The sequence below is a fragment of the Taudactylus pleione genome, unplaced genomic scaffold, assembly GCF_031769625.1.
Source record: "Taudactylus pleione unplaced genomic scaffold, aTauple2 ptg000041l, whole genome shotgun sequence".
Classification (NCBI taxonomy): Eukaryota; Metazoa; Chordata; class Amphibia; order Anura; family Myobatrachidae; genus Taudactylus; species Taudactylus pleione.
This window is the reverse complement of record NW_028284443.1, coordinates 64514313-64523345: the sequence shown is the minus strand read 5'-3', so window position 1 is coordinate 64523345 and position 9033 is coordinate 64514313. Positions and strand designations below refer to the sequence as shown.

The following is a 9033-nucleotide window of genomic DNA, read 5'->3' as shown; positions in this document are numbered from 1 at the left end:
TATTAATTAATTAAATAATTAGATCAAGCCCTTTTAACTGGGACATATTCTCCAAGGGTTATAATGCAGGAATAACAACGATTGACATTGTCACACAATACTTATACATTATTACAATATTCAGATTATACGCCCCTTTGACGACCACTACCATTATCAGATAATAGGCAAAGTTTATTTTTGTTAACTACTCCTTAAGAATCAGACTCGAAACTGAATTCCTTTTGAGTGATACTCATGGAGTATTACATCCCTTATTTAGTCTGAATAGTTTCCCCAGCACAAGGACACATATATGGGCATTTTCTCTTCACTGTGTTAGATAAACAGTTTCCCTCGGGTGCGGCCTTAAACACATCACACTCATTTCCATTTAAAACTAAGTTTGGACAGAGAAACAAAATGGAAGTACCAATGCCCTGTTAAATCTCATGTACTGCTTCATTATACAGCATAAAGCATATGTAAATATGGAGTTATGTAAATTAGTCTTCGACAATACAAAAACACATACCTTATATAACCCCTGCTGCTCCACACGCCGCCGAAACTCACCTGGTCCCTTCCGCTATACAAGTCCAACTTCCGGTTTCCTCCCGTAAAGCCCCCCGGCCATGTAAGCGTCCTGGTAACCATGGAAACCCACCAGCTGGGAACAAGCAGCAATACTCCGTTACAGTGCAAAATATAAAATACACAAAAAGAAATACAAAGTGAACATCTTAAAAATAAAAACTCTCCATAAAAAGAATAATTTTAGCTCCTGTCTTACATATCTATTTGTATACAATCAATGTTTCGACTTCATCATCAATCTACTATATTGGAGAAAATAACATCAATCTTCCCATCACCTGTATATTCTACAACATTATATTCAAACACCCTCCTTCTTTATAGAAATACATTAAAATTTAATTGATCATTCAATCCCCTAGGCTTAACTGTATCCAAATAATGAATCCATTTGGCTTCCAAACAAAGCAGCTTTTATGTCGATCACTACGTCTCCCATCATCTGGGATGTGGTCAATAATCATATGTCTAAAATTCGACAAATTGTGTTTGGCTTCCAAAAAATGATTTGCGATTGGTTGTTCCGAACCCTTACCACCAATCGCAGATCTAATTGCAGATCTGTGGAGAGCCAAGTGCTCTTTGAACGAGCGCATGGTCTTCCCCACATAGCATAAACCACACGGACATTTTACCAAATAAACCACATACGTGCTAGAGCAGGTGAGTCTATACCTAATCTCATATTTTCGCCCACTAGAAGGATGACAAAAATATTTGCCTGTAATCATATGGCTGCATGTCACACAACCTGTACATTTGAAACAGCCATTGTTACTTACAAATTTTTGCTCCTTAAATCTCATAGCCAACGTAACAACTGTGTGGACTACCCAGTCCTTAATATTCTTCCCTCTCTTAAAACAGGGCCTAATTCTGGTATGTTTAGGGCTGGGGAGTTCTTTATCTTTTTGTACAATGGGCCATAATTTTCTGCTATTTGTATAAATATTCTTATTAGCCGTTGTGTATGTATGCACCCAATTCAGGGTGTCGGATGACTCTTCTTTTAAAGTATTATTTAGAGCTTCAGTTCTAGAAATCAAATCCACTCTCCTCCGTGCCTGTTTCAACACTCCTTCTGAATAGCCTCTATCTCTGAATTTATTCATCATAAGATCCAGATCTCTTATCAAACTTTCAGGATCACTATTGATTTTTTTAATCCTAAGAAACTGCGAAAACGGTAATCCTGTTACCGTCGCCTTAGGATGGAAGATATCCACACGAAGTAGCGTATTCCTATCTGAAGACTTAGAATATAGACTCGTGCAGATTTTATTATTTTTGATTGAAATGGTCACATCCAAAAATGGAACCTCCTCTAAACTGATCTGATATGTAAATTTTATCGGATGGTCCTGTCCATTGATATCTTCCACCAACTCTATAAATTCATTGTAACTACCTCTCCATAATAACATCACGTCATCTATATAACGTCTGTAGAACAGGATTCTATCCCTAGTCATTCTATTAAAGAAAAAACTCTGTTCCACACCTGCCATATAGGCATTAGCATAGGTAGGTGCCACGTGCGAACCCATGGCACATCCCGTCCTTTGCAGAAAATACTGCCCATTAAAGAAGAAATTATTCCTCCTAAGTAGCTTGTCCAATAATGTCACGAAGAATTCAATACATGGGCCCTTATATAAAACATTCCCGTTTAATAGATCTCCCACCGCTCTCACCCCCTCCTCATGTGGTATGTTCGTATACAGACTCTTTATGTCCATCGTACACAGCCATGTGTTAGATGGTATTTCCCCCAGTTTATCCAAACTCAGAAGTAGATCTGTGGTGTCCTTAAGGTAGGTATTACCCTATTGTACACATGGCTGTAAATGGTGATCCAGAAATTTTGATATATTGCTGTATAGAGAGTCCCGTGCTGAGACTATTGGGCGTCCCGGTGGGGCTGTAAGTCTCTTATGGATCTTCGGCAATGTGTATAATAATGGAATCCTGGGATAATCAATTCTTAGAAAATCATGGACCTCTTTATTTATGGTACCCCCATTCAATGCTGCAATCAATAAATTGTCAATTTCTATCTTAAATTGATCTGTGGGGTCTCCTTCCAATAAACTATATACCTCTGTGTTGGAAAGTTGGCTGTAAATTTCTTCACAATATTTGGAGATATCCATCACTACTATGTCCCCCCTTTATCTGCTGCTCTCACAACTATATCCTTATAGGAATTCAGATTCTTTAACGCTTTCCATTCCTCTGTATTTAGATTGTTTCTATGTGGAAAATAATGTTCCTGATCTTCAGAGACCATAACATCCAGAGATTTCATGAAACTTTGTATTGCGTTATTATGGACTGGTAGGTCAAATGTTGATTTACGTTTGAAGGGCCCTCTTATTTCTTGATTAATAGGTGGGTCTTTGTTATCAAAATAGGCTCTCAACTTTAATTGCCTATTAAGATGATGTTGATCAATTTTCCAATTCAGAAAATTAAAGGGATTCGTTGGTACAAACTTCAATCCCCTATTCAAAACTCTGATTTCTACCGGGGTTAAATCTCTATTTTATAGATTATATATTAAATTAATTTCTTCCAACCCCTGCCTCTGCCTCCTTTCACGTAGCCTCTGCCCACCCCTCCTGTTGTATCTCCTATAGCCCCGCGACCTGCGCGGGTTCTCCTTCCTAAATGGGGTTTGTTAGCCGCTGTTCTAGTATCCTGACTGTTGATAATTTCATCCCCAGATGAACTAGGTAATTTGCCAGAGGAATATTCTGCCCTTGAGTTCCCATGATTAACTCTATTAAATCTGCGTTTGGGGTAAGATCCATATAGTGAACTGCCTGAGAGCCATCTATATACTCTCATTTCCTCATAGTCCTTGTTCACAATATCAAATTTTTGCTTTTTGATTATCACCAGTTCTTTTTTATAAGCTTCCATTTGCTGTTTTAGTTTGACTTGCCAATCACTGGTTAACTCCTGTGCAATCATTTCTTTATTTTTGATCTCATAATCTTGTATTTTTTGTCTCATCATGGCTAATTCTCTTGCCGTTTCTTCCACCACTAGGGTTATTAGATCTAGCGAACATTTATTAAGTACGGTGATCCATCGTCTTACAAATTCTTTATTGTATTGCCCACAATTTATTGATTGCAGCATTGAATGGGGGTGCCATAAATAAAGTGGTCCATGATTTTCTAAGAATAGATTATCCCAGGATTACATTATTTTACACATTGCCGAAGATCCATAAGAGCCTTACAGCCCCACCGGGATGCCCAATAGTCTCAGCACGGGACTCTCTATACAGCAATATATCAAAATTTCTGGATCACCATTTACAGCCATGTGTACAATCGGGTAATACCTACTTTAAGGACACCACAGATCTACTCCTGAGTTTGGATAAACTGGGGGAAATACCATCTAACACATGGCTGTGTAAAATGGACATAAAGAGTCTGTATACGAACATACCACATGAGGAGGGGGTGAGAGCGGTGGGAGATCTATTAAACGGGAATGTTTTATATAAGGGCCCATGTATTGAATTCTTCATGACATTATTGGACATGCTACTTAGGAGGAATTATTTCTTCTTTAATGGGCAGTATTTTCTGCAAAGGATGGGATGTGCCATGGGTTCGCACGTGGCACCAACCTATGCTAATGCCTATATGGCGGGTGTGGAACAGAGTTTTTTCTTTAATATAATGACTAGGGATAGAATCCTGTTCTACAGACGTTATATAGAGACGTGTTGTTATTATGGAGAGGTAGTTACAATGAATTTATAGAGTTGGTGGAAGATATCAATGGACAGGACCATCCTATAAAATTTACATATCAGATCAGTTTAGAGGAGGTTCCATTTTTGGATGTGACCATTTCAATCAAAAATAATAAAATCTGCACGAGTCTATATTCTAAGTCAACAGATAGCAATATGCTCCTTCGTGCGGATAGCTTCCATCCTAAGGCGACGGTAACAGGATTACCATTTTCGCAGTTGCGTAGGATTAAAGAATCAATAGTGATCCTGAAAGTTTGATAAGAGATCTGAATCTTATGATGAATAAATTCAGAGATAGAGGCTATTCAGAAGGAGTGTTGAAACAGGCACGGAGGAGAGTGGATTTGATTTCTAGAACTGAAGCTCTAAATAATACTTTAAAAGAAGAGTCATCCGACACCCTGAATTGGGTGCATACGTACACAATGGCTAATTAGAATATTTATACAAATAGCAGAAAATTATGGCCCATTGTACAAAAAGATAAAGAACTCCCCAGCCTTAAACATACCAGAATTAGGCCCTGTTTAAAGAGAGGGAAGAATATTAAGGACTGAGTAGTCCACACAGATGTTATGTTGGCTATGAGATTTAAGGAGCAAAAATTTGTAAGTAACAATGGCTGTTTCAAATGTACAGGTTGTGTGACATGCAGCCATATGATTACAGGCAAATATTTTTGTCATCCTTCTAGTGGGCGAAAATATGAGATTAGGTATAGACTCACCTGCTTTAGCACGTATGTGGTTTATTTGGTAAAATGTCCGTGTAGTTTATGCTATGTGGGGAAGACCATGCGCTCATTCAAAGAGCGCATGCCTCTCCACAGATCAGCAATTAGATCTGCGATTGGTGGTCAGAGTTCGGAACAACCAATCGCAAAACATTTTTTGGAAGCCAAACACAATTTGTCGAATTTTAGACATATGACTATTGACCACATCCCAGATGATGGGAGACGTGGTGATCGACATAAAAAGCTGCTTTGTTTGGAAGCCAAATGGATTCATTATTTGGATACAGTTAAGCCTAGGGGATTGAATGATCAATTAAATTTGAATGTATTTCTATAAAGAAGGAGGGTGTTTGAATATAATGTTGTAGAATATACAGGTGATGGGAAGATTGATGTTATTTTCTCCAATATAGTAGATTGATGATGAAGTCGAAACATTGATTGTATACAAATTGATATGTAAGACAGGAGCTAAAATTATTCTTTTTATGTAGGATTGTATTTTTAAGATATTCACTTTGTATGTCTTTTTGTGTATTTTATTTTTTGCACTGTAACGGAGTATTGCTGCTTGTTCCCAGCCGGCGGGTCTCCATGGTTACCAGGATGCTTACATGGCCAGGGGGCGTTACGAGAGGAAACCGGAAGTTGGACTTGTATAGTGGAAGGGACCAGGTGAGATCCGGTGGCGTGTGGAGCAGCAGGGGGTATATAAGGTATGTGTTTTTGTATATATGTTATAATGTCTGACGCCTGAAGACAGGCAATTAAAGCCCAAAATGTTGCAAGCCTTGGCATCTGTGTGAATTCCACTGAGTGCCGCACGTGGTGGATTATATATATATATATATATATATATATATATTTTTGATATTGTAGATGTACCCAGCGCCAACAGCAGAAAAAATTACCACCTTATAACCCTTCTGGGTTTATAATGACTCTCAGTGTATTGCACTCCTCTATTAAAGGTGTCAGCTCTTAACAACAAAAGTCTGGTGGTGGCTAGCCACCATAAATTAAAATAAAGGTAGTGTACACAAAGGTTGAAATGTGAGCAACAAAAGTGCTTAGTACACTCTATTAACTATTTAAATAATTCAGTAAATCTGTGAAAAACGCTTAGTAATTCATATTTAGTGTTTTAAAACAAAGTGCAGAAATAAACACATAAAGTGCCAAGTGAATAATTTAACCTCAATAAATAATATATGCAAGTGAATAAATACGTGTTTAAAATAATAGGAATATATCTAAATATTAAAAAAATTATTTAATTCATAAATATGACACCTACAATCATGAAAAGTACATAAAAACATAGCAATAAATGATATACATAGGATAAAAAGGAGTAATAAACTGAAACAAGCTTATCTTTTAGATAAAAAAGAAATTGAAGAGTTCATGGATGTATGATCAGCCTCCCAACGCATTTCGTCAATCTATGACTTCATCAAGGGGATACCTAGCTGTTAATGCCCTCCGGCTTATAAAGCCCACTAATAGGGACAATTGACACTCATTATGACATCACTTCCTGTCAGTAATTTTTTTTAATTTTTTTATTTTTTAAATCTTCCTTATTACTGATATATTACAGTGAATCTAATTATTCTGTAGTCACGTTATGTCCATCAGTCCTAAAAGCATGTAATTTAGTAGTTTTATAAAATATAAATTGAATAACAAACTGCGGGCTGTCATCACTTCCGCCCAAAAGTAAGGCCAGTTTTGTCTTGGAAGTCCGGCCACTTCCACCCTGATGCTCAGTCTTGTGATCCCGTCATCACCAAACACGCGACTCATTGCGTCGTGCTTACAGTGCTGTATAGGTACGCACTTCCACCCTGGGTTTCGATCTGGTAGCCGCGTCATCAAAGTGCGACTCGTCCAGTCGCGCTAATAGTGCTTGTCGAAGTGCATGCTTCCGCTCCCAGGATACGGTACTTCCGCTTATCCATTTGCTCCTGCGCATGCGTAGTGCCTCCTGGCGGCGGCCATCTTCATGGATCCTATTCACCTCAGGATATCTTGTAACCGCGGCCATCTTTCTGGATACTTCTTAACCAGCCGCCATATTTAAAACTCCGGCACTCCTATATTAACCTGTGCAACTCTGGGCAAAACCTTAGGGAATGAATATTCAATTAATTCCAGCTATAAAAAGAAGAAGAAGGGGGAAGGATTAGAATATATATTAAATAATCATCCTAATAAGGGAAAGACCTATATTGTCTTTCACCTATATAAACCCATAGAAACATAAATTTACATAGCTGATCAAAAACTTTAAATAACTAGTCACAACTACTCAGAAAAGCATGTATGTATGCCTATATATAAACATATATCAGGATAATCCACAATTATATAGCTAATTGTTCCAAAAGATTATTTTCAACATATTATACTAAAGGAAAAGGAAAAAGAAAAAAGACAAAAGAAGAAAAAACAGAGTTGTGACTAAGAATTTTATAAAGAAGTTTGACACAAACAGTTATCTCCATTATAATAGCGGACATCTGAAGAAATGGAAAGATAATATACCCCATTCTCAGTTTTCTAGGATCAAGCAAAATTGCAGTGATTCAGTTACAGCGGAAGAACAAATAAGGCTATATGCAGACAGGTTCATTGAGAAGGACTATCCAAAAGAACTTTTGATGGAAGCTGCAAGGAAGACTAATCAAAAGGAAAGATCAGAATTATTGACTTACAAAGAAAGAAATATACAAGATAACAAATTCATTCCTTTTGTTACTACGTTTAATGATCAGGAGAAGACAATCAGGAGTACTTTAAATAAACACTGGCATATTTTATTAATGGACCCCATCCTTAAAGATTTTCTCCCTCCAAAACCCCCGGTGGTATTTAGGAAGGCCAGGAGTATCAAGGATTCTTTAGCCCCAAGTATGATACAGGATATCACACTAAATAATAATATGCTACCAATTTGTACAGGTAGTTATAAATGTGGGAGGTGCAATATATGCAGATATCTTCATCCACAAAGGAGATCTTTTATGAATTCAGATAACTCTAAAGAATATATAATAAAACAACATATGAATTGTAACTCTACCTCTATCATTTATCTTTTGGAGTGCACTTGTGGCACAAAATACATTGGGAAGACGAAAAGAACCCTTAAACTACGCATTCAAGAACATATAAGGAATATCCGGAATAAACTGGAGGGTCATGCTGTGTCGAAACATTTTCTTCTTCATCACAACTCTAATCCAGAGGACCTTACTTTTAAACCCATTGAACAGGTGCTCTTGGGAGAGAGAGGAGGAGGTCTAGCAAAAAAATTATCTAAAAGGGAGATGTATTGGATTTTTGAGTTAAGAACACTGGCACCACTCGGATTCAATGATAATTATGAAATCGCACCTTTTATATAAGAAGATTGATGACTCCGACTTAATGTCCATATGATATGGGATATGCTACTGTAGAAGCTATTTCCTACAGTCAAACCATTTTTCAAACACCCAATCTCGTCTGCTCTTGGAAGTTAAGTTGAAATGGGCCTGGTCAGTACTTGGATGGGGGACCTCCAGGGAATATCGGGTACTGTAGTTGTAAGCAAAGATGGAAACATTTAAAGAGAAGGAGGAATACAAAGCTAATGAGAAGGTACGAACCAAAAAATTAGAAAGAATTGAAGAAGATGTCATGAGAGGAAAAGAAACTAAGTTTCTGAGGGACAAGAACGATTATGAAAATAACAAAATTAAGAATTTGAGTAGATTTGCTAAAACTAATTTAGTGAAACATCAGTCAAATCAGAAGTATGATATAAGGAACCGTGGCAATTTACCATACAGGAGACCTGTGAACATCAGACGTAGGAACAGTGATCCACACCCCATATCATGGGGAGACCAAGCTTAGAAATAGATTTTCAACACTACAACGCATGGATTCT

At 37.4% G+C, this 9033-nt stretch overlaps 1 pseudogene; it reads left to right on the top strand.

Moving 5' to 3' along the window:
- Window positions 1–8568: 8568 nt before the first annotated feature.
- On the top strand, window positions 8569–8687 carry LOC148538226 (5S ribosomal RNA; annotated as a pseudogene).
- Window positions 8688–9033: the final 346 nt, after the last annotated feature.